General features: G+C 36.2%; 1 protein-coding gene across 1 annotated transcript in view; it reads left to right on the top strand.

Annotated features, from left to right (window-relative positions):
- Positions 1–25,195, top strand: part of LOC100356485 (protocadherin-15) — a 1,660,811-nt gene that overhangs the window by 666,386 nt on the left and 969,230 nt on the right. The window contains 1 exon segment of the mRNA XM_070057681.1: positions 6,423–6,473. The gene's annotated coding sequence lies outside the window, so the exon portion shown is untranslated.

Below are 25,195 nucleotides of genomic sequence, written 5' to 3'. Positions count from 1 at the left end.
TAAGTTGTTCATCAACAGTCAGGGCAAGGGCTTATCAAGTCACCGTTTCTCATAGTGTCCATTTCACTTCAACATGTTTCCTTTTTGGTGCACAGTTAGTTGTCACCGATCAGGAGACATATGATATTTGTCCATTTGGGACTGGCTTGTTTCACTCAGCATGATGTTTTCTAGATTCCTTCTGGAATTCGTTGTTTGTTTTGATGTTGTGGAATTTCTTGATTTCTTTGTAGATTCTTTGTAGATTCAGGTTATTAATCCTTTATCTGTAGCATAGTTTGCAAATATTTTTCCCATTCTGTCAGTTGCCTCTTTACTCGTCTGTTTCTTTTGCAGTACAGAAACTTCTCAATTTGATGCAATCCCAATTGTTAATTTCGGCTTTGACTGCCTGCGCCTCTAGGGTCTTTCAAGGAAGTCTTTGCCAGTGCCAATATCTTGCAGGGTTTCTCCAATGCTATCTAATAATTTGATGGTGTCGGGTCATAAATTTATGTCTTTAATCCATGCTGAGTGGATTTTTGTTTAAGGTGTAAGATAGGGGTCTTGCTTCATGAATCTGCATGTGGAAATCCAGTTTTCCCAGCACCATTTATTGAATAGACTGTCCTTGCTCCAGGAATTGGTTTTAGATCCTTGATCAAATATAAGTTGGCTGTAGATGTTTGGGTGATTTCTGGTGTTTCTATTCTGTTCCATTGGTCTATCCATCTGTTTCTGTACCAGTGCCATGCTGTTTTGATAACAACTGCCCTGTAGTATGTCCTGAAATCTGGTATTGTGATGCCTCCAGCTCTGTTTTTGTAGTACAAAATTGCTTTAGCTATTCGAAGTCTCCTGCGTCTCCATATGAATTTCAGCATCTTTTTTTCTAGATCTGAGAAGCATATCTTTGGTATCTTGATTGGTATTGTATTGAATCTATAAATGGATTTTGGGAGAATGGACATTTTCATGATGTTGATTCTTCCAATCCATGAGCATGGAAGCTTTTTTTCCAATTTTTGGTGTCCTCTTCTATTTCTTTCTTTAAGGTTTTGTAATTTTCATCATAGAGATATGGTTAAGTTTATTCCAAGGTATTTGATTGTTTTTGTAGCTATTGTGAATGAGATTGATCTTAGCAGTTCTTCCTCAGCCGTGGCACTGCCTGTGTATACAAAGGCTGTTGATTTTTGTGCATTGATTTTATATCCTGCTACTTTGCCAAACTCCTCTATGGGTTCCAATATTCTCTTAATAGAGTTCTTTGGATCCTCTAAATAAAGAATCATATCGTCTGCAAAGAGAGATAATTTGAGTTATTCCTTCCCAATTTGCATCCCTTTAATTTCTTTTTCTTGCCTGATGGCTCTGGCTAAGACTTCTAGAACTGTGTTGAATAGCAGTGGTGAGAGTGGACATCCCTGTCTGGTACCAGATCTCAGTGGAAATGCTTCCAACTTTTCCCCATTCAATATGATGTTGGCCGTGGGTTTTTCATAAATTGCTTTGATTGTATTGAGGAATGTTCCTTCTATACCCAATTTGCTGAGAGTTTTCATCATGAAAGGGTGTTGTATTTTATCAAATGCTTTCTCTGCATCTATTGAGATAAGCATATGGATTTCTTCTGCAGTCTGTTGATGTGGTATATCACATTGATTGATTTGGGAACATTGAACCATCCCTGCATACCAGGGATAAATCCCACTTGGTCTGGTTGGATGATTTTTCTGATGTGTGATTGTATTCTCTTGGTGAGAATTTTATTGAGGATTTTTGCGTCTATGTTCATCAGGGTTGTTGGTCTGTAATTTTCTTTCAGTGCTTCATCTCTCTCTGGCTTAGGGATTAAGATGATGCTGGCTTCATAGAAAGAATTTGGGAGGATTCCATCTTTTTTGATTGTTCTGAATAGTTTGGGAAGAATTGGAGTCAGTTCTTCTTTAAATGTCTGGTAGAATTCAGCAGTGAATCCATCTGGTCCTGGGCTTTTCTTTATTGGGAGGGCCTTTATTACTGTTTCAATTTCTGTCTCAGTTATGGGTCTATTTAGTTTTTCTATGTCTTCATGATTCAATTTAGGTAGATTGCATGTGTCCAGGAATCTATCCATTTCTGATAGATTTCCCTGTTTGCTGGCATACCAGTCCTTGTAGTAATTTCTGATGATTCTTTTTGTTTCTATGGTGTCTGTTGTTACGTTTCCTTTTTCATCTCTGATTTTATTGATTTGGGTCTTTTCTCTTCTTTTTTTAGTTAGTTGGGCCAATGGGGTGTCAATGTTTTTTATTTTTTCAAAAAGCCAGCTCTTTGCTTGGCCAATTTTTTGTAATTTTTTTTTTGATTCAATTATATTGATTTCTTCTCTGATTTTAATTATTTCTCTTCTCCTACTAGATTTGGGTCTGGTTTGCTGCAGATTTTCTAGATCCTTGAGAGGAATTGAAAGCTCATCTATTTGGTGCCTTTCCAATTTCTTGATGTAGGCACCTATTGATATAAACTTTCCTCTCAACAATGCTTTTGCTGTATTCCATAAGTTTTGATATATTGTGTTATTATCCTCATTTACTTCCAGAAAGTTTTTGATTTCTCTTTTGATTTCTTCTATGACCCAGTGGTCATTCAGGAGCATGTTTTTTACTATCCATGTGTTTGCATATGCTCTAGGGATTCCTGAGTTGCTAATTTCCACCTTCATTCCACTGTGGTCTGAGAAGCTTCATGATATGATTCTAATTCTTTCTAATTTGCTGAGACTTGCTTTATGGCCTAGTATGTGGTCAATCCTAGAGAAGGTTCCATGCACTGTTGAGAAGAATGTAAAAATCTTTAAATGTAGGATTGAAAGTTCTGTAGATATCTATTAGATCCATTTGAGCAATAGTGCCAATTAAATCTGCTGTTTCCTTGTTGATATTCTGTCCAGTTGATCTGTCTATATCTGAGATTGGAGTATTGAAATCCCCCAGTACTATTGTATTGGAATCTAAGTCTCCCTTTAAGTCCCTTGACATACCTTTTAAATAAACTGGTGCCCTGTAATTAGGTGCATATACATTTATAATCATTACATCTTCCTGTTGAAATGAACCCTTAATCATTATATAGTGTCCCTCTTTGTCTCTCTTAACAGTTTTTGTGTGAAAGTTTATTTTGTGTGATATTAATATGGCTACACCTGCTTTTTTTCATTTCTGTTGGCATGGAATATCTTTTTCCAGCCTTTCATTTTCAGTCTGCATGCATCTTTGTTGGAAAGATGTGTTTCTTGAAGGCAGCAAATAGATGGGTTTTGTTCCTTAATCCATTAGCCAGTCTGTGCCTTTTAACTGGAGAATTGAGTCCATTAACGTTCAGTGTGACTATTGATATGTAGTGACTTTGCCCTGCCATTTTCCGAAAGATATTTTCTAGTGTATGCTTTAAGCTTCCTATGGTCTTTTTCTTTCATATTGATGGCCCTGTTTCTGTGTTTCTGTGTGTAGCACATCTTTAAGCATCTTTTGCAGGGCTGGACGAGTGGCGAAAAATTCTTTTAATTTCTGTTTGATATGAAAGGTCTTTATTTCACCTTCATTCAAAAATGAGAGCTTTGCAGGGTATAATATTCTGGGCTGGCAGTTTGTCTCTCTTAGTACCTGGGCTATGTCTCGCCATTCCCTCCTACCTTGTAGGGTTTCTGATGAGAAGTCTGCTGTAATTCTAATTGGAGATCCTCTGAGAGTAATCTGACATTTCTCTCTGGCACATTTTAGGATCTTTTCTTTCTATTTCACTGTGTTGAGTTTAATTACAACGTGTCGTGGTGAGGATCTGTTTTGGTCATGTTTACTAGGGGTTCTATGAGCTTCCTGTACTAGGATGTCTCTGTCCTTCTCCAAACCTGGGACATTTTCTTCCTGTATCTCACTAAAAAGGCTTTTAAAAGTCAGTTACAAAAAGAGGGAAAGATGGAATGGAAGATCTTGCATCTGTTGGTTCACTTCACATATTGCCACAATAGCTGGGAGTGGGCTGGATTGAAGCTAGCAGCCCTGAGCTTCATCCAGGTCTCCATGTGCATGTCAGGGTCCATACACTTGGGCTATCTTCTGATGCTTTTCCCAAGCATTTGCAGAGAGCTGGATCAGAAGTAGAAATGGAGCAGCCGAAACTTGAACCAGCTTACATTTTGGATGCTAGCATCTCAGGCTGTGACTTTACCCACTACACCACAACACTGACCCCAAGGGATTTTAACTGTATATATGACAAGCATTACTAAGTCATTTTTAGTGGTACTTTCCTATAGAAGTAAAGAATTTTGCTATGAGTTATATAAGGATTTTATAAGAGCTTTGGTAGATATTAGATAAGTCACATTGAACCAAAATTGGGGGAAATGACAGTTATTTATTTTTTTTACTTGAAAGATAGACAGAGACAATATAGTATATTCTGTGTATAGCTTCACTCCCCAGTTGCCCACAGAAGCACAGGCTGAAGAAGGCCAAAGCTAGGAACACAGAACACAATCCAAGTCTCCCATGTGAGTGTCAGGTAACCAAATATTTGATTCATAACATGATGTTTCCCAAGGTCCACATTAGCATAATCTGAACTGATGCTCAGAGGTGGAATGTGTACATCCCAAGTGGTGTCTTAGTTCACCAAATATCCCTCCCACAAAATGACAGTTATTTAAATTCAAAGTAAATCTTGGGGTTCATGCGGTCATGTGATAAACCTACATGTTTTTGTTTCAACAGCTAGAAATAAGGGAATATAATATTCTTTCATGTACATTCCTGAAAAAATCAGAGTATGGTCATGTACATGATCAATAGATGCTGAAAATCTCTCATAAATGCCAAAATCTATATTAAAGACAATACTAAAGACTTGCTGCTTATGAGGCACTGCCAATAATCTAATGCTGTATCTTTTAATAATTTATCCCTAAAACAATCAGAAAGTTACATTACAACCAATGCTTTCTTACTCCTTTAGGCACCTAACAAAGAGAAGAGCTCTTAGGTAGCTTCGCTTGATTATTCTGAAACCATTATATTTGATGAAAAGGATATTGCTGTTTTGGGAGTAAGATATAAACTGAGACATGTTAGGTTAATTTTCATACCATGCTCCTATACAATAGTGAAATCAATAGTTAGAACAGCTTATTATTGCCATTCTATCCATTAAAATGCATACTTGTAGTTAAAAATTTGGATATATTTTGTTGATGTTTGTATTACTAAGAAAGTGACAGCAAAAATGTCAAAAGAAATCCTGAAAAAATCTGCAGACTGCTATGTGTCTGGTGTTTTTTGTGTGTAAAAATAATGGAATGAAGTTATTTTCTTTCTTTTGAAATGCAAGTTAAGCTTAACATGGTTAGTGCTTTAGTTAGACCTAGTCATCTGTATCACAGACTAGGTAAGATAGCCAAAGACAACCGAAAACTGGTCAGATTTGTTGGTCCACTCAATTCCATGTGACAAGTTGCTTCTACCCCACTCACAACCCTTCTTCCATATCCTGACAATTTTCCTTTATAAAATTTATCACATTCTAATATATTATTTATTTGTCTTTTTTTGCTGTACATATTTCCTGGATGTTGCAACCTTGAGAATTTCAGAGAATGACACATTTAAAATAGTTTATTGTTACATTCCAGGTGACTAGAAAAATGCTAGCTATACAGGCTAAGTGAATCCGTGTTAAATGAATAAATAAACATGTGGTGGGAAAATGTGGTATTGTGGCTAAGTTGCTGCTCAAGACATCTGGTAGTTATTACTATGCCACATTTGAGTTCTAGCTCCTTTGCTTCTGATCCAATTTCTTACTCATCTGTACCCCAGGAGGCAGCAGATAAATTATGTTTTTTAAAATGCAAAAAATGACCCTAAAGAAATTATTATTGCATGCATCATTTCACCCAAAACTTTAATTCATCATCTCTAAAATAATGCAATATTAAATATATTATTCTTGCATTTTGAATTAATACAAATATTAAATATATGTATAAGAATATTATTTATATATTACTTTATTACTTATATGTAACTAGTATGTATATTCAAGCAAGTCTGTAGTCTAGTTCTAATTAATGTATCTACCAAATCTAATCACAATAAGTCATATGCATAATGTTCATGCTCCTTATAAAATTTTAAGAATTGACTTTCAGAATGATACAGTACCTGCACACCAAGCAATTGTAGAGAAATATTTAATACAAAAATTTATTAAGAAATGCCATTTTAATGGTTCCTGCGCATTGCATTTCTTTGTAGCTGTCACATACAGAGCAAATTTTAAAAATATGTCATTGACAGAAGTTACAAAGAAACAATAGTTAGCAAGTAGTTTCCTTAATTATATAACTATTGTTCCAATTCAAATTTGAAAATGTCTCTAACTCAGTTATTTTCTATTTACAGAAATTTACATTGACATGTTTCTAAGTATTATTCTCAAGACCTAGGAATAAGGTATAGTATGTTTTACTTTATATTTTAAGTATATGTTTAAAACCTCATGTCAGTTGTGTAATAACTAGGAGTTGTTCCTCATAATGTGGATCACAAGTAGGCTGTTGGTTTGTGGACTCAGGTTTCAATCATCATCCATTTGTTGGATATGACTTTGTGATTGTTCTTTTTATTGGAAGCTACTGGCATGAAGATGCCTATATTTTGCTTGTTTCCCAATAATTGTTTACTGCAGAATAAAATGTTTTATTGATTTTGCCATTTAACAATTCTTCTCTACCAACATATTTGATATTTGTGGTGTTGCAATTGCTACATAGAAAGGATCTCATGTTAAAATATTCTTCCAAAGAAATATGGCATATATAAATTATGGAATATTACTCAGCCATCAAAATGAATAAAATAGTGACATTGGCAACAAAATGGATACAATGAAACGTAATTATGCTAAGTGAAAGAAGCTAGACTCAGAGAAACAAAAACTAATGTTTTATTTGTGGAAGTTAATGGAGAGTGTAAAAATTGTGTGAATGTTATGCAATTTGGTATTTAATTATGAATATTACGTTATTGAATCATACCATGTGCATGAAAATATTCCTGTCTTTCCCCCCATTACAAAAAGAAAGGGAAAGAGTGCCATAGAGGACTCCTGGGGCACTAGTAATGTTCTGTTCTTAACTTGGGTGCCGGTTATGAGTGTACTCAGAGGACAACAAACTAATTTATCTGTACATGTGCATTTCTTGGTATGTACCCTGTATCAATAAAATGTTTTTTATAACAGAAAACTTTCATCCTAATACAATAGCCACAGGAATAAGACCATGCAAAAATATGAATTTATCAATGTTAGGAAAGTATAAAAATCTAAAATTTGAATGAGACAAATCAGATCCATTTATTTATGGATTTTCTTCTCGCTGAAGAAATTCCTACTGAAAATGTTCTTCTGCTTGTGTGGTTGTTACAAGGAAGGAAGGATGTGAGGGAGGGGGGCAGTGCTGTCAGAAATATTGAAGTCTGTAAAGTAAGTACCAGGACAGGTGTTTAGCCCAGCAGTTAAACCACTAGCTGGGACATCTGTGCACATTGGGGAGTGTCAGAGTTAGGTTTCCTACTTCAACTTCTGTTTCCAGCTTCTTGCTAATACACCTTTAGGGAGGCAACAGGGATAGTTCTGATATTAGGTCTCTGCAAAACTGCATGGGAGACCTGTTCCAGGCTCCTGGTTTGTGCCAGCCCTGGTTTTTTGCAGGTATTTTGGAATTGAACTGGAAGATGGGAACTAGCTTGACACCTCCCCACCCCTCCCTGCTTTCTGAATGTCATACTGTCCGTTATAAATATATATATATATATATAAAATTATATATAATTTAATATATATATTTGAAGTGAATACCAGTCTTCAAGGCCTTGGTTTTTTGAGAATTTGATGGTAGGAAATGCTTTTTTGAGAGGTCTTATTACAATGACATAAGTTTCTTTAAAATTACAAATAAATATCCCATTCAAGGAGCTGGACTTGTGTTGTTTGGGTAACTGGTTGCTTCTTAGTCTATGAAATAAATCAATGAACAAGCATTGTAGTTCATTATTGTAGCAATATTTGATTCTTAGATTCTTATCAGAACTTTCAGAAAAGTCAACAACTGGGTAAAAGAATTTGTAAATTTCTAAGCGTTGTGTTTATTAGCTATTTTTTCTCTGGTTGAGTAATATTTTAATATTAGATGTGATTGCTTTATAATACTTATAAATTCATATTTCTAATTGAACATAGTGAAATGAGCTTGAATGCCAAATGAAAAATAACTGATTTACATTTGTGTTCAATTGTTTTGTTTCTTTAAAAATTCTCTTAATTATGCTTACATATTTTCAATTAGTAAAAATCAATGATCCATATATATTTTAAAAGAATAGAAAATAACATTCACAATTTGAAAAAAATAATTCCTTAATCTATTCAGCTTTTTTTCCAATGCTATGTATTTCAGAAGTATAGGGACAAATTATTCCATTGGCCATTGAGTAATTAATAACACAAATAGAAAAACACCCTGCAGTAAAAATAGATTAAAAATACAAGTTAATGCAACATTTTACAGAGATTTCTTGCCTATTTTAGGAATGTTACTGAATGTCATAAATTGTTTAATTATTAAATAATTTTACTAGACCCTGACAGATATATACAATGCAAACTGGAAAACCCAATTCTCTAACATGTTATTCAGAGAACACTAGTTGTGAAATAAGTACATTAGTAATGAAATGATTTACTCAAATACCAAACTTCTCCGTTTTTTCTGGGGTCCTTGTTTAAGTGTATAAGTAAGGCTTCCTGAGACAACCCAGAATTGCTATGACTCAAAAGTGTTCTGTGTTTTTGAACCAATCTTCCCACTGCCTGTGTATCTGTGTGGTATGAACAATCTACAGCTGTGTAATCAGTGAGTCAGAAAATCTTGAATTTCTTATGGATGGGGTCATTGCAATTGACTGTTGGGAGAAGAAAGAAGGGTTATTAATATCCACAACCCAAATGACCAATGTGTGTAGTTGCTCTACAGTTGGGGTAAAATGAAGACACTTAATTTCTACTGTGTCTTCATATATCTATCTGTTTTTTATATATCCCCCATCTTTAAAAGATAAAAGAATTGCACATTGTGTTTTCTTATCTCAATTTTTATTTTTGATTCTGCTGTCAGAATGATGAATATGTATAGATAGGCACATTGCAAGAGAACTTCTAAGAATGAAGAAGCTAAGAAAATACTTAGTATTCTCAGCAGCAAATAAATGAAAAGGAAATCTGTCAGTTACATTTGGTATTCAGTTCCTTTAATCAGTGCTTGTAAGGCGGATTTACAGAGCTTTTTAGAATATTTAACATTCACTACTTCTTACGTGCAAGCCCAGGGGACATTGAAACAGGGAATGCCTACTTTGGCTCAATCCATCTCTCTCCTTTTTTTAATGCTTCATTAGAAACAGCCCTCCTTTATTTAGGTATTATTTTTCATTTCTTCATGGATCTTGATTTCTATTTGGCCACTGGGATAACTGAACTTTTAATGCAGAAAAAAAATCACATTCAATATTGTGCTAGCAACAGGCTGCAGTATAGTGGCATGCCAGATAATTTATCTGCAGAATACTTTGAAGTTACAATTTCATGTCAGTCTGAATTTCCACTTGATTCTGTGTCTCTTTTGCCTGTCTTCTATCTTCTGCTCACAAGACTGGCTAGATACGCTGCCTCTGCGTTGGCATCACTTGTTTGCAATGTCATTTCTGCATTCCTTTTACCTATGTTGGCTGACACTAAAGGTCTAGTTAAACCCTGACTCTGTTGAATACTCTCCCATCTAGGATATCCTGGTTAATCTGAAATTCTTTGTGTACCTGTATCATATATACTGTATAAGGAAAGCCCTCATGTTTTAGTTACATTGAGAGTGTATTGCTTCGCAGATGGCCTTTGATATCCAAGGACTTTGCATCATGTTAGTGTTATCGCTCCAGTCAGATGAGCTTTTTTCTACTGAGACAGCCCTCTCCATGGCAAGAGAGAGATGAAACCAATGTAGTTATGAATCCAGGTAACCAAATGAACCATGCCATGTATAAAGAGATAGAGAAATATTATATATATACATATTATTGTTTCCTTCTTACTAATATTTGTATTTCCTAGAAATGCACACAAAGACACACACACAACATATACACACTCTACACTAACCAAAGTAAATCATTCTGCTCAAGGACAAATTATTTGACAAATTATTTGAATCATCAGTGAGAATATTGGAATAATAATTAGAACTGGATGTGCTTTCTTCATACAAATGATATATGGGTTAAATATGACAGTAAATATTTAATAGATTCAATTAATAGCAATCATAGAAACATTAGCTGAAATTTCTTGTGTTCAATGCTTTATATTACATATTATCTCATTTTAAATTATTAAGTATTAAATATATTTTCCTATCTTCATATACATTAGTAGTTCTCTTGTTTTCTATATCTTTATATATTTCACATTTTCTTTATAGCATGAGAACATACAATGTATTTGAGTAGAATTTTGAAGGTGGATCTTCTGTCACTTATGAAATCTGTAGGTGGTTTCCTAATATACCTTAGAGATGATTCAGGGGCAAATCTAATGCTTATATCTTGAGTGATTTTCCCTCTCACAGTTTTGTATTTGTTTGTGAGTAAAATTTGAAAATTCCAAGAAGAACTATCTCCTGTAATACCTTTTATTTAATTTGGACACTCTCAACTTTTGAAAATATTACCTTTGATTTCCCTTGAAGAACTTGGTAAATACAGGGACTACAGCAGTAACAGCACCGGGGAGGTCCCCTCAGCCAAGTGGCAGACTCCTTGACTGAGACAGAGAGCCTGGCCCCAACAGGGTGCACCAGGACACAGCATAACCCATTGGCATGTCGTAAATGCATAACCTGAATCTAATCATGGGGACACGTCAGACACCATGTGAGGGCTGTTCTGCAGAACAATCTCTAGTACTCCTCAGAGGCATCAAGGCCACGAAAGCCAAGTCAGAGAGCAGCCCCCTGCTTGGAGGCAATGAGATGTTTGACTCAAGGCCCCGTGGGTCCTCTATGGAACCTGTGAACTGTAATTCAGTCACTTATGTGTCATGGGCAGTTGATGGACACAGTACTAGAATCTGTTGTGTCAGGGGAGGTGGGGCCCAGTTATGTAATTGTCCAACTTTTGCAGCTCTTTGGAAGTCTGAAATCATTGTGAAATGAAAGCATTGGAATACATTTATATATATATATATATGTATTTCATTGTGTATATGTCATTTATATATTTCATATATACGTAGAAAATATTACCTTTAAGTGAGGAAATTGTTTTTATAATTATTGACTTTTCATTGTCAACCTGTCCTATTTCCTTTTCCTATAATTTCTGTCCTTCAAATATGATGCATGCCTGAACAATCCTCTATGCATCTCTGTATTTTCTTGATTTTTTCTATGTTTTTATTATGATGTCTGGGAATTACGTTTCTTGTATATCACTTTAAAACGTGGTATATCACTTCTTTCAAATGCTCTTTTTCTAATGTATTTTTAATTTTATAATTTTTGGCCACGTCACAGTATCCTTCTTCACTTTATATTATTTAAAAATTAAACCTGGGACTGCACAGTTAAGTGTCTTTTTCTTAAACTCTAGCTAATCCAACTTATACCTCTAAACTCCATATTCTTGATAGCAAGGGCAGATTGATAAATAAATAATCCCACAGAATTTTTAGTTATTTTGTTTATGCAGTATTTTTTCTTTTTTGAACTAAAAATGTGTAGTCTTTAGGTGATACCCATCCTTCGTACTTCTGCATTCCCTAAAGCACTATACATGTGTGGACGTTTCAGGGCAAGAAGTGTCAGTGTTAGTGTTACTGAGAAGACCTTATAACACCAAAATAAAATAAATAAAATGCTTGGCTTTAGGCAGTGCCCTCTGCTCGGTAGGTTGACAAGGGTATTTTATGTTCCTCTGGGCATTTTCATCTAAAGTCTTTTCATTGCTTGATTTTCCAGTTGATTTGTGAACTTGCTTAGACCACAGTAGGGTGAACTACACTCTGTTCTGTGATGAAGTCTGACACAATCACACTGGCTATGATCCATGAGGCACAACATACAGTCTTCTTTAAGGTTGCATGTCCCTGCCACAAAGACCTATCAGTCCACTCATTAGCTCGAAATTGAATTAAGAGGCTATCTGTGATATAGCAGAAACAGTGGCTGCAAAAGCTTAAGTTAGTGTATCCCTCTCCCTGATAACCGTATACTACCATGCTTAGGTAGTGAGGCTTCCAGAGTTCTCAGGAATCTCTGCACGCCAGAGACCATCTTTTGCCCTTGGCTTTACCCTTGTTTGCATAAAGTAAGCCTCCTCTCTCTTAGTCTGTGTGCATATATCTTTCCTCTTTCACCCTGATTACTCTTCTCCCAAAAATTATAGGCTATAGAGGGAAGAGGTCGACCTTTTATTTCCCATCATCTTCTATCAGAGAGATGTGAGAGCTGCGCTAATCTCAAGGGAGACTGCTGGATAGGAATCCTACAGGCCCAGTTGCTTTTATGCTAAATTAGGTGTGAAGACCAGGAAATCCTCTTCCATTACAGTGACCTGGTCACAAGGCTACTGATCCATCCATTAAGTTTGATTTGTGTGTTCTAAGCTAAATTCATCTGTTCCATACCTCAGCATTTCTTCTGAAATATATCCTGATCTTTTCCAGACACACTGGGGCTATTAAAGGTCTAGACATGATGATCAAGTATTGAGAAACTCATAATTTGCAATTGACTTTGGAGTTTTGAAAGTGTTAATGGTATAATCACTTCCTCTACTTCCTCTAGTAAGTGTATGTCAAAAGAACTATACAGCTCTAATATGTGACCTGACACTATTTTTCCTAAAGCCACTCCTTTGACTTGATCAACACTCTACGTTTTATTTCTTGTAGCTATAATTCTTCAGAAAGTACAACAGTGGGTCCAAGCTAATTGCAGCATAACCTATTTGGATGGTTGTAAGCACCCAAAGCAAAAAATCTGCAATCAATTTGACTGATCATCTATGTCAAACCAACTATTACATTTCCTTGTAATGTTGGGGGATTAAGCTGTTTTGATGAATAAAGTAAATTAAATTCCAAGTGCTGTGCTATCCTCTACCCATCTTGTGGTCTACCAAGCTGCTCTCTTCTTTTGTCCTTAACTTCACAAGAAATGTGAAGGTCAGCCGGCAACCTAAGAGAAAAATTCTCTTACAAAGCCATATGGATATAGGGCCCAAAGCTTTTCTCTGATGCTTCCTCCACTCTAGTAATATAATCACTTCTTTGTAGTAACTATTCAAAAGATGTTGTCGTTATTAGATTTAAGCACTGCTCAATAGTTTATTCTTCTTTGTAATTTATATTTACATAGTTTTGTTGCTTACTTGGCATACCCAGATCATGGCTGTGTGCCTCAGTGAGCTATCCAGAATACTTACCAATTTACATGTAATATCAAAAAAATTTTATTAGAAAGGCAGAATGAGAGAGGTAATGAGATACCTAGTGTTACTGGGTTCCTACTCATAGCTTATACTGTTCATCCCTCCTAAAAAGTAAAAAAATAGACATTATTTCCCCTTCTGTACATGGGCAGAAAGTACAGAGTAATACACGATCCATAGAATTGATACTGCACAAAGTCTGTCACACAGCAAGGACCATTACTAACCAGTTTTACTTTGCTGATGATTAACTGTGATAAAACTAAAAATACGGATGTTTTTAAATTTTGAGAGTCATCAGTTTTTTTAATGAGCGAAGCCACTGAAGCATATAACACATAACTTGGCTTTTCTCTGTGATAGAGTTATATTAATATGTGTGGCAACAGGAACATCATCAATAACACATTGCATCAAGTATCACTCTTAGAACATTTAACAACAGAGACATATTCTAATTGTATCCACACCACATAATTCAAAGGACTCAAGTTAAAGTAGAAAATGGAATTATTTCCAAATCACTCATTATAAGGCACATGTATTCAGAATACATAAGGACTCTCAGAACTCAATAATGAAATATCCCTACTTAAACCACTAAGTAAAATATCTGAGTACTTTCTCTCCCCCAGAAAGTTTACTGATTAAAACAATAAAAACACTTTCCCTCCCCCAGAAAGTTTACTGATTAAAACAATAAAAACATGGCCGGCGCCGCGGCTCAGTAGGCTAATCTTCGCCGGCACACTGGATTCTAGTCCCGGTCGGGGCGCCAGATTCTGTCCCGGTTGCCCCTCTTCCAGGCCAGCCCTCTGCTATGGCCTGGGAGTACAGTGGAGGATGGCCCAGGTGCTTGGGCCCTGCACCCCATGGGAGACCAGGAGAAGTACCTGGCTCCTACCTTCAGATCAGCGCGGTGCTCTGGCCACAGCGCACCAGCCGTGGCGGCCATTGGAGGGTGAACCAACGGCAATAGGAAGACCTTTCTCTCTGTCTCTCTCTCTCTCTCACTGTCCACTCTGCCTGTCCAAAAAAAAAAAATAATAAATAATAAATCAACACATAAAGGTACTCAATATCTTTAGAAAACTGTGATTAAAACTACAATGAGATACCACTACAGCTATTACAATCTCAAAATTAATAACCTAGTATACTGTTTTTGGAAATCAGATTGACAATTTCTTTTTTTTTTTTTTTTTTTTTTTTTGACAGGCAGAGTGGACAGTGAGAGAGAGAGACAGAGAGAAAGGTCTTCCTTTGCCATTGGTTCACCCTCCAATGGCCGCCGCGGCCGGCGCACCGCACTGATCCGATGGCAGGAGCCAGGAGCCAGGTGCTTCTCCTGGTCTCCCATGGGGTGCAGGGCCCAAGCACCTGGGCCATCCTCCACTGCACTTCCTGGCCACAGCAGAGAGCTGGCCTGGAAGAGGGGCAACCGGGACAGGATCCGGTACCCCAACCGGGACTAGAACCCGGTGTGCCGGCGCTGCTAGGCGGAGGATTAGCCTAGTGAGCCGTGGCGCCGGCGACAATTTCTTAAAATCATTAGAAACCTTGTGGGGAGGACATTTGACAGAGTAATTAAGACGTTGCTGAGGACACCTACATCCTGTCTGCCTGCGAGTGCCTGGGTTACAGTCCGAGTTCCACTCTTGACTCCAGTTTTCTGCTAATTCATACCTTGGAAGGAAGCAGGTTATAGCTCAAGAAGTTGGCTTCCTGTCCTCCATACCAGAGACCTCACTGAGTTCCAGCCTCCCTTCATCAACCTGGTTCAGACTGTTGAAGGCATTTATGGAGCAAATAAGATTGCTGATCTCTCTCTATATATATATCTCATCTCTGTCTCTCTCTCTTTCACTTTCTTTCTCTCTCTATCTGTGGAAGGAAGGAAGGAAGGAAGGAAGGAAGGAAGGAAGGAAGGAAGGAAGGAAGGAAGGAAGGAATTAAGTTAGTTTACCCCCACCATATGATGCTACGATTCATTCCTGAATAAAAATAACACAAATGCTTGCACAATTATTTTACATGAATGTTCAAATCACTTTTATGAATAATTGCACCAGATTTACAGCAATCCAAGTGTTTATCAAAAGACAAATATATTCAAATAAGTTGTACTGTATAAATGCATTGAAAAATTACTCAACAATAAAAATAAATATGGTCATAACAACATGGATAAATTTGGACATAATTATTTTCAGTGAATGAACCATTAAAAATAATAGTACATTCTCTATGATCCCATGAATAATTAAATCCAGGCATCACATATTAATCTAAAGTGACAGGACACAAATGAGTGAGTGTCTGGAAATGTGAAGAACAGAGAGGAGCAGGTGGAGGAAGCAGCTATAAAGGGCATGAGGGAACGTCTGGAGGTGATGGGTAAGTTCTTTATCTTGCTGTGATCTCGCTTTTTGGAGTTTAACTATGTTGAGCTAGTCAAACTGTAAACTTTATATTTGAGTATTATATATCAAGTAAAACTCAACAAATCTGTTTAAGAATACTCATTGTGAGTGCTCTTTAAAGAGTCAGTGATGGGTCTGGCACTGTGGCACAGCGGGGTAAAGCTGCCGCCTGCAGTGCCAGCATCCCATTTGGGCACTGGTTCAAGTCCCAGCTGCTCCACTTCCAGTCCAGCTGTCCACTGCGGCTGGAAGAAGCTCCTGGTTCCTGGCTTCGAATTGGTGTAGCTCTAGTCCTTGCCACCGGATGGGGAGTGAACCAGCAGATGTAAGACCTCTTTCTCTTTGTCTGACTCTCCTCTTTCTGTGTAACTCTTTTAAATAAATAAGTAATCTTTTTAAAAAATCTAATTCTAAAGAAAAAAAAAAAGAAGAGCCAATGACCCAGGTAAAAAATTCCAAAATGGAATTCTTGAGATTCAAATCTTGATGCGGAGATAGCAGAATGTGACTTTTAGTCAGGAAATTACAAAATTGTATAAATAAAAATTTTATTTCTCATTATGGAATGAAATAAATTTTCATTTTCCTTTTGTATATTCAAATTTATTTTTTTCTTTAGCTCAATATGTGACTGAGGGAAGAATACAACAGTGAAACAAAAATGAGGAAAGGCCAAAACTCTGTTATTATACCATACATCCACTAGTTTTGAACAATATTGCATGATAAGCATTCTGAAAATTCAAATAAATCTTCCAAAAAACTCCACAAATGAGTTCATTCTTAGCTGTGTTTAATATGTAGAGAGCAAGGACCAGCCTCATTGTGTAACAGGTTAGTCACTTGCAATACCAGCATCTTGTATCAGAGTGCCAGTTCAGGATCTGGCTGCTCCGCTCCTGATCCAGCACAGTGCTAATGTACCTGGCAGAACAGTGGATAATGGCCCAAGTACTCGCACTCCTCCCACCCAAGTTGGAGACCCAGATAGTGTTCCTGCCCCCAGCTTTGGCCTGGTCCTTCCCTAATGGCCACTGCAGCCATTAGGGGAGTGAACGAACAGATGAAATATTGTCTCTCTCATTTCCGCCCCCAACCAACACTCTGCCTTTCAAATACATAAATAAATATTTTTAAAACATATAATTTATTCACATTTAATTTAAAAGTATGCTGCATTACTCTTTTGAGCTGGCTATGAATTTTTGTAGTTATGTATATTACATTTATGTAGTATTAAACTTATGTTTACCAAGATATATTTGATTATAAATAGACTTGCATATGAATCAATTGGGGATGGAAGAAGGATGAATTAAGTTAGAATTTCAGTTTATAAACTTCATTTAAACATTATATTGGTATAAAATAGTATGAGGAGAATTCTAGTTGTTGTCAGCCATACACTAGAAACACACACACACACACACACATACACACACACACACACAGAGAAATGGATTCTCCAAATGATTTATGTATCAATTTGGGAATACCAAACCATTGTTATACTAGAAATGTGGCTATTAGATTAAACTCTGTGCTTATTCATGGACATTGGGACAAGGTGTAATGTTTATCACCAGAAACAGGGACATAGTCACATTAGCTGCCTGGATATTATGTTAATTGCTCCTGGTTATCTGAGGTAGGAGTTGGAATTAACTCATTGCTGCACATGCTATTACTGGGCAAGCCTCTGCCAATAGCATCTTAGTTGAATTTCACGGTCTTAAAGAATGTGAAAGTTAAACATTATTATAGAAATATTTGTATACGTAAGAATAAGGCCAAGCGTTTTCTGTCTATGTAGAGAAGGAAATTGTTTTGTATTTTTAAAGTCCTAAGAATATTTATCTCATAAAGAATGATAGGAATTCTCATGTTTCCTTATTTCCTAGATCTGATTTGGTCTGACAAGAATGATTTCAACTTGACACTAGCAATTTTTATAATATATATATTTTAAGAAGTCATCTATTTATCATCAAAAGTTTCACATGATTTTGTTAATAATTGCAAAACTTATTGATGTGATGTGTTTCTAAAACACTTCCAGGAAGGTAGAAAAAATGCAGACTTTGACTTAGCAGTTTTGGATGTGGGGGCAGAATTGGATCCAGCACTGACATGCAAATCAAGTAGTGTCTTTGTTGACTTTCTACATACTCTAGCTGTCTCATTCTTCTCATCAGATACAAATATAGGTCATGCTTTGGACTGAGTTCTGCCCAAAAAACTATTTTATTTTATAGGAGTTCTTGGGAATTTTGTTAGTACTTTGACATTCCACACATACATGCAATAGAGAATAAATCCATAATTTAAGCAGTACCTATTTTTAGCTTTTAAACATAAGAAATAGAAAGACCAGTCCAGTTTGTTGCATATAAAGATTTGTCTTCCAAAAGTAAGTTGAGAACAGATAAAGGAAAACTAGAATATAATAAATATGTTATTCTTGAAGTATATCAATTACAGGAAGGAAAGACTATAAAATTCTAAAAATTCTTGGATAACTTTTCTGGTATAGCAATCTAAAAACAGGAGTTTGATATTTCTCCTTTTTATTTAACATATATAAATTTCATATATTTAATATATAAATATTCAGGAACATAGTGATACTTTCCACCTTACCCTCCCTCCTACCCACACTCCTACCCTTCTCCCCTCCCTCTGCTATTCCTTTACTTATTTTTATATAGATCTATTTTTAGTTAACTTTATTATTATAAGATTAACCCCACACTAAGTTAAGAATTCAACAAATATTATGCCAAAATAAAAAAAAGCACAGTTCCTCAACAGTTGGGACAAAGGCTGTTAAAAATCATGGAATCTCAATGAGTCAATTTTACTTGTGTTTGTTTTCAGTTGTATCCATTTTGGTACAAATGGCAAGGTTTCTTTTTTTTTTCAGCTGAGTAGTATTCCAGAGTGCATACATGCCACAATTTCTCTATCCATTCATCAGTTGATGGACATCTGTGTTGATTCCTTATCTTAACTGCTGTGAATTGAGCTATAATAAACATAGGGGTACAGATAACTGTTTTATATGCTGATTTCATTCCTTTGGGTAAATCCCCAGGAGTGAGATTGTTGAATCATATGGTAGGTCTATTTTCAGCTTTCTGAGGTATCTCCATACTGTCTTCCACAATGGCTATACCAGCTTACATTTTCACCAACAGTGGATAAGGGTACTCTTTTCCCCACATCCTTGCCAGCATTTGCTATTTGCTAGTTTCTGTATGAAAACCATTCTAACTGGGGTTGGAATGTGGTTTTGATTTGCATTTCCCTGTTGATTAGTGATCCTGAGCATTTTTTCATGTGTCTGTGGGCCATTTGAATTTCCTCTTTTGAAAAATGCCTATTCAAGTCCTTTGCCCATTTCTTAACTAGATTGTGTGTGTTGTTGATGTTGAGTTTCTTGAGCACTTTATATATTCTGAATTTTGATTCTTCATCCATTTCATAGTTAGCAAATACTGTCTCCCATTCTGTCAGTTGCTTCTTCACTTTGCTGAATGTTTCCTTTGCAATGCAGAAGTTTCTCAGCTTGGTGTAATCACATTAGTCTATTTTGGTTTTCATTGCCTGTGCTTCTGGGGTCCTTTCCAAGAAGTCTTTGCCTATTCAATGTCTTGCAGAGTTTTTGCCAATATTCTAATCTAGTAACTTCTCTAAAGTCATATATTAGATACTTAATAATAAAGATCAAAAATTTTCTTGTTCAATAAACAGAAATCAGTTTGAGGAAATGATTTTCATGGTTGATATACAAATATTTAAATTTTTAAAGAATCCATAATTATCAGTTTCCTGCTATGAAGGGATTAATATTTCCCATTATTTACCATAAATGTAATATTAGCTTATGTAGGTCTTTTGATTTACTTTCATTCATGTACCAGTTACCTTTCAGTGCAATGAAATGTCTTTATAATGACCAAATACGGAAACTATTCTAGGGACTGCAAGCTATCAAACTGTTTGTTTTGGTGAAAATTAATTCATGAGGTCACCTTTGTAGCACAACAAGCTAAGCTGCTGCCAGCAACACTGGCATCCCATATCAGAGTGCTGGTTCTAATCCAGGAAGCCCTACTACCCATACAGCTCCCTGTTAATGTGTCTGGGAAAGCAGTATAAGATAGGCCAAGGACTTGGGCCCTTACCACTCGCAAGGGAGACCCAGATTGAACTCCAGGGTTCCTGACTGTAGCCTAAACCAATCTTGGAGAGAGTGAGACAGAGATTGTGTGTGTGCATGTATGTGTGTGTGTGTGTGTGTGTGTATATACATATATATATATATTATTGCGTACATTCATGTGAAATTAATCATCATTCTCAAATACCCTGAAGTGTTGAAACTTATGAAAATTTCCATTTACTATTTAATAAACAAAGCATAACGGTATAGAGCCTTATTAAGCAGGAAGAGAAAGTAAATTCTTATTTAATTTAATACCATATTAGGTCTTTGAAGTTTCATTCTTCTGTATTAGGAGGAACTTGGCTTCCTCTGCAGTTGTGTTATTTGAGTTGTTCTCATAGGATTATTGTCAAGCTTCAGGATGCACAGAATAATGACAAGCAAAACCCATTGCCGTAAAGAACCCTGTATGTTTAATTTTTAAAAGAATTTTTCAATACAGTGGACTCTCAAGTTCACAGAAAACACATGAAAATAACAACACAGTGCTCATCAATTCTCATGTTTATGAGATAATAATCCAAAGAGAGCAGATTCAGTGTGTTCATAACCAAATATCCATGTATAAAGTTTGGATTAGAACATTATTTATACCTTTTACATTGCCTAGAGAAAACTCAGAATTTAAGTTAAAATTTAGAGTACTTAGGCTTTCTTCTAAGAATTGAATCTATGAAATATATGAAATCTGTTCTCTTTATATTAATACAAATTTTAAAAATATAAAGGATATATACCTTTAGAATACTCAATAGAGGACCCAGTAGAAATTTGTCCTGATTGTTCATTTTCTTTAGGATAGCGATGAAAGATGTAATATCACTAAACTTAGTGTTGCTTTTACTCAGAATTGATATTTTAAAACATATTTGCTTTATCCAAAAGCTTTTCATCAAGTTAAGCTTAAGTGCTTTTTAAGAATATACTTTTGAAATAAAGCCAACATAAATGTAAGAGTGCAGCTACTCAGTACAGCTTTTCCTTAATGGTTAAATGATGAGAAATTAAGCTTGAAACAGGGAAGAAAACAATACTTCCTCTAAGGGCTTAAAGTCTACCTTGGGGAGACAAAATAAATCACAGAAGGTTTTCCCTGACTGCAGCATTCGCATCTGGGTTCTGAGAGGTTGCTTGCCTTGCATCTCATTGAGTGCAGCTACAGGTAAGATGGGTTTAGCATCAATTCTGTGGACAGCAGTGCTGTCAAACTCAGACCCTGTTTAATGTGTAAATTCACTGTTTGGGGCTATGGTGACAACACATCATACTAAGAAACTTTCCGACTCTTCCCCATTATGGTAACTTCCAAGAATACAAGACAGCATGTGTGGCTTGCTGTATTTATAACTAACTAGATGATCATATCACTGTTTTGAATATTACTTCAATTTTGAGGATGTTAAATTTTGATTGGAAAAGAATAAAATGGAAAACTTAGTATAGTCATTGATATGCAATTTCTTAAGCCCATTTTAAATATATTTTTCTTTATAAACATCATTTGAAGTTTTTGAAATATAAATATAGTGTCAATAGAAGGAATATCACTCCTAATTAGATTGCCTAGTTGGAAGTCTAGTGATTTTGGGGGCTTCAAAATGATGGAATTTTCTGTTGTTCACAGCCCTCTTGAGACCTTAAAGAGAAATTAAGTTTTTCAGGCTTTTTTGTTTTTTTTTTGTTTGTTTTTTAATAAGTTTTTTTTTTCTTTCCTTTCCTCTTTTGGTTCTTTAAGCAGATCTATAAGAACTAAATTACAATGAACATACTTTGTTTACAATTTTATGAAAATGTGTGTACCTGGGTGTGGAATTCAACATTTAAGCAGTGACTCTTCTAATATTTTTTAAAGTAAAATTGACAAACTATAACAGTCTATCTGAACCAAATTTGACTTATTTTAGCTCAAATATAAAAATAAATATCCATTATCTAAACACTAAAAAAGTGATATTGTTGAAAGTCATTTCTTTTTTTCTTTTATTTATTTATTTATTGACAGGCAGAGTTAGACAGTGAGAGAAAGAGAGAGAGAGAGACAGAGAGAAAGGTCTTCCTTCTTTTGGTTCACCCCCCAAATGGCCGCTATAGCTGGCGCACTGCGGCTGGTGTGCTGCGCCAATCCAAAGCCAGAAGTCAGGTGCTTCCTCCTTGTCTCCCACGTGGGTGCAAGGCCCAAGCACTTGGGCCATCCTCCACTGCCTTCCCGGGCCACAGCAGAGAGCTGGACTGGAAGAGGAGCAACCGGGACAGAACCGGCGTCCCAAACAGGACTAGAACCCAGGATGCCGGCGCCGCAGGCGCAGGACTAGACATGTGAACTGCAGCGCTCGCCGGAAGTCATTTCTTAAACCTATTGTAATAAAAATTGGAAACTTTCTATTTTCTTTGTTATTTTTATTATAGTAATAACCCTTTGTGTAAGAGTTTGATATTCAATTAAGCAGATCCAGTCATTCAACAAATGAGCATTCTGAGTTGCCAGGCACTCTTCCAGACTTTGCCAATATAAGTGTAAACAAAGCAGAACTTTGCCTTCCTGTCACTAACATTTTGGCAATCCCCATATTTTCTAAAATACATTACTACTGCATTAAATGTGACACAGAATTTGTTTTTAATTTATTTGAGAACAGAGTTACACACAGAAAAGTGGAGACAGAGAGAGTGGTCTTCCATCTGCTGGTTCACTCCCCAAATGGCCATGAGAGACAGAACTGGGCTGATCTGAAGCCAGGAGCATCCTCCGGGTCTCCCATGTGGTTGCAGGGGCCCAAGCAAGCACTTGGACCATCTTCTACTGTTTTCCCAGGCCATAGCAGAGAGCTGAATCTGAAGTGCCCCAGTCAGGACACAAACCAGTACCCATATGAGATGCTGGTGCTGCAGGCAACACTTAGCCCACTATGCTACAGTGCCAGTCCCAGTCCCTTATACTGTAATTTTAACTGAGAATATTCCCACACATTATTGAAAAAACAATTCTGATAAAACACTTAAATGCAAAATGTTGTTTTAGTTTTAAAAGTTTGTGAAGAAAAAGTAGGTGATTATTCTGTTAATTTGTTCAACACAGAGGTGTAATCTAAACCATTCAATGTTACTGGATGGCAGTGACTATTTGCATTGGTTATTGTGGAGTAATATATGATCTATAACTGTATATGGCATGCAGTGTTACATATGGTACTTCATTAAATGTGTTGATTTTAAAGTCTTTGCATCAAGAATCCAGATTTGGGAAGCAAGAGATAAGAGCCAAGAAAATGGGTTCTTTAATTAAATCTTAAGGAATTTATGCTATTTCTATACGTTAACATGTGCAAAGCTCCCAGACTATTTTGTTAATAAGGAAAAGCAAAAACTTTAAATTTTTAACTCAGGAACTCAGTACCTGTCTCTGAACTCAAATAGAAAATGAATTAAATACTGCTTATAAAAAACCCAGAGGAGACTTCATTCATGTGCCTTCAGGCATGGAAGAGGCAAAACCACTTCCTGTGTGCTTTCTCCCAGAGAGCAGTGCAGGTCTGCTTGTCACTCCTCTTTAATTCCTACTGACCCTGCTGAGTTAGTCCTCAAAAGACCCCTGCTATGATGCTGTTGTGAACAAATGGCAACCAAACTCTGTCCTGGTTTTACCCTGGAGAAAACCCAAAGTATCAAAGACATGCAAAATCGTCACAAACCCCAGTGCCCTTTCCTCCTCATTTTACAAATGCCCTTTAAAAGTCAGAAAATTGCTGGAAGTAAATGCTGCGTTTAAATTCAACCCTGCCTATAGATACACAGCTGAAATCTCAATGCAAGTTTTATCTCAGATATAAAGTAATGTTAGAGAGTACCTAGAAGATTATTCATTTCCCTTTAAATATAACTTACTCAAGGTAAAGGATAATTGGCATAGCTTCTACAGGATGTCAACCAAACATTAAATAAAAATAAAAATATTTATCTGCGTGATAAGATAATCCAATTCCCATTCCAATAAAAATGATGACTTATAACAATTAAAAAATACTCAGACAAAATGTAAGCTTATTCTTTCTTTCCCAAACCTTATTGCTTTTTATTTCTTGTCTTAGTAATTTTGGCTTAGACTTACTTTACAGTTTTGAAGAGCACTGTAATAATAAACCTCCTTGTGTTTTTGTCATTTATAAAAAAGAAACTTCCAATTTCCACCATCAGGAATGAGATTTACTGTAGTTTTATGAAAAGCACATTTTATCAGAACTTAGGTTTAACTATATAGGAGTGGAGTGAGAAAGAATCGTTATTACTTACAGATTCCTCCAAAGATGCTTTTATGTAGACGATTTGTATACCACCCTGTTAACTTCAGAAGAGCTATAATGCTAAAGCTGGTTCTTAATACTTTAGGGCTTTTATTTAACAAGTTAACTTCTTGACTTTAAAAGCTGCTCAAGGTAGTCATGGAAAGTGTACGTGTGAGATTTTTACATCATACATTCTATCCACAGCATTTGTTTGCTTGTTTTAAAGATTTATTTATTTATTTGAAAATTAGAGTTACACAGAGAGGAGAGAGAGAGAGAGAGAGAGAGAGAGAGAGAGAGAGAGAGAATGTCTTCCATCCGTTGGCTCACTCCCCAGATGGTCACAATGGCTGGAGCTGTGCCAATCCGAAGCCAGGAACCAGTATCCTCTTCCGGGTGTCCCACGTGGATTCAGGGGCCCAAAGATTTGGGCCATCTTCCACTGCTCTCCCAGGCCACAGCAGAGAGCCGGACTGGAAGTGGAGCAGCTGGGTCTTGAACCTGAGCCCATATAGGATGCCTGCACTCCAGGCCAGGACATCAACCCCATTGTGCCACAGTGCCGGCCCCAAGCTTTTGTTTTGATGATAGTTATGGAGGTGTATGTAAGATATTTCATATGGAATGTGGGCCTAAAAATTTTGAATCAGGATTTGCGATTTGTCCTAAACATACATGGAAGGTATATTAAAATTTAGAAAA

Source organism: Oryctolagus cuniculus, chromosome 15 (assembly GCF_964237555.1).
Source record: "Oryctolagus cuniculus chromosome 15, mOryCun1.1, whole genome shotgun sequence".
NCBI lineage: Eukaryota > Metazoa > Chordata > Mammalia > Lagomorpha > Leporidae > Oryctolagus > Oryctolagus cuniculus.
Note: the sequence above shows the minus strand (reverse complement) of the source record. Positions and strands in the feature narration are given on the sequence as shown.